Here is a 2,479-nt window from a genome sequence, read left to right as displayed (position 1 = left end):
GAAACTTGACATTTATCTTTCCTTGCAAACCAAGCGTAAACCGTCATGCGGCTTACGGGCTGTTGGTTAAGAAATCGTAAGTTGGGCCTTGAGTCTTCTCTTAGGTCCCTTTGGGCCGTCTTCTGACTCGAAGCGTATATTTCGGCTTCTTTCGATAAAGAACAAACTTTCTGCGGTTTTTACCGTAAAGTTTGATCGATGATTTAGAATGGCGGAAAAAATGAAATGGGTTCACCACGGTCTTCGGGAGATAGCATCGAAGGGTAGACGAGAATGCATGGACTAATGTCGTATCGACGTTTTGGAAGAGCTCGGTCGCTACGTAGCGATCGAGCGGAACAGACGCTCGGTCTCTACGTAGCAACCGAGCTTCGGCTTGGGCTCGGTCGCTACATAGCGACCAAGCTTTGGCTCGAGATCGGTCGCTACGTAGCGACCGAGCGGAATGAACGCTCTGTCGCTATGTAGCGACCGAGCTTTGCCTCGAGCTCGGTCGCTACGTAGCGACCGGACAGCGTGCATGTGCGGTAGTAGCGTAATGACCGAGCTTAATTCGTCCGTATTCCGATCATCATACTTGGACCTATCCGTAACCGGTCTGGGTATGTTTCCGATGGCTTGTGTTCGATCTAAATATAATTCGAATGAAGCTTTATCTCGGGAACATACGTTGCGACGTTCTCCTGACCGAGCACGATTTGTTGCGAAAAGACATACTTGTATTTTGCGGGGTTTTGGACGTTAACTTCGTCATAACCGTTTTCGACCCCAACATCATTCTCCAATGTCACCAATGGTTTATGGTTTTGGCACTTGTTAGCATAATGACCGATCATATGGCATTTGAAGCACCTAGTAAAATGAACTTTTCTTGTGGTTTTCACAGCTTTGTTTTTATCAAAAGAAAACACATTAGTTTACAAATCGAAATTTGAAAGAGAAGAAAGATTACCTCGTTTGAGATTATGCTGTTTTGGTGCAGAAGAAGTGTTGGCGTTTCACTTCTTTTTGAGTTGCTAAATAGCAAAAATTGCCTTATGCAACATCTTCTCCAAACTTGCATAAGTCTGAAGCTCGTTCTGATCAAGCATATCACAGTTGCTTCTCTTGGCTTTGGTGAACGGACGATCACCATTTCTGACCCTCTTCTCATCATCATCAAACATGTTTTGCCTCTTCCTTTGGTTTCTTTGTTTCTGCACAAAATCAAACTCATTAGAAGCAAAATGTTTCTTATCTCCAAAAAACAATTGTTTTTTGTTTCCACCACGGTTTTAAAAGGATAATAAACATCTAGTTGTAGTTTTGAAGCCTGATTTGATTTCTTGTGAAGTCCAAACATCCTGAAAAACACTTAACAAAAGAGTTAGCAAATAAAAATCCTGACACACTCAAAGTGTTTAGCTCACGATTGTTAGGTGATCACTCAGAGTTCTTTTCACTGGTTCAAACGATGATAGGCAGTCAAAATTTAGCAATCAAGAACCAAAACAACCTTTTATGGGTAAAAGAAAAGAGAAAGAAAGATGAAGAGATTTTTATATGGATCCGCCTTAACTGTCCTAAGATTGGGTTTCTCTTCAGCCAGCAGGGTTTCTCTTCCACCACTTCCCCTGGATTTCTCTTCAGAAGTGATTCAAGCCAAAACTTTACTCTCTTTTTTTTCTATTTTTTTATCGTTTTTTTTGTTTAAATAACTGGTGATCACAAGGGAGTAAAGGAACAGCTCGGATCCAATAAGAAAAGAAAATCGTGGAGAGATGAGAAGATGAAAAGATGAAATGAAAACAGACAAGCCAAAGTGGCTCTGATACCACTTCATACGTCCTGAATTGAAGGATCACTTTAGCTGGGTGTTGGATATGATCCGAGAAGGCAAATGACACTTCCGGAACTGAAATGGATTGAAAGGATCGTCAAGAGATGCGGAATGGCTCTTGATATACCCATGATCTAAGGGTAACCACGTAAGAAATAATGAATGTGTTGTCTAACCACCAAACAACACACAAAGATGAATTGGCTGACCACCAAATCAACAAGCCGGTTCACACCAATGAACTAGCTAAAGAACTCTCTCTCTCACTCAGAGAAAAGAAGAAACAAAATAAACTCAAACTTAGACTGATTTTATTCATGGAAGAGATTACATATTTATAATACTAGTAGTCAAAGAGAATTAGAGAGAATTGTGGGAAAACAATGCATAAAAAATAGAAACATTGACTAGAATATTATTAATGAGTCAAAGACTCAGTCTTCCATGCAGATTGGTCAAAGAAGACCCTTGGGTTCACGTTCTGGTCAAGGAAACCCTTCGGCTACTGTCCAGGTTCATCCGAACCTGATAGATGCACGGCGGTAACGATAAGGACTCATGCGGGACTGTCCGGATGGTCCGCCAGGTGAGAATCCATGTCTGTCTTCAGGTTCTTCACGACCCAAGCTAAGTCTGGCTCGACTATTGTCTTTAGAATGT

The sequence above is a fragment of the Brassica napus genome, chromosome C9, assembly GCF_020379485.1.
Source record: "Brassica napus cultivar Da-Ae chromosome C9, Da-Ae, whole genome shotgun sequence".
In the NCBI taxonomy this organism is placed as follows: Eukaryota; Viridiplantae; Streptophyta; class Magnoliopsida; order Brassicales; family Brassicaceae; genus Brassica; species Brassica napus.
Note: the sequence above shows the minus strand (reverse complement) of the source record.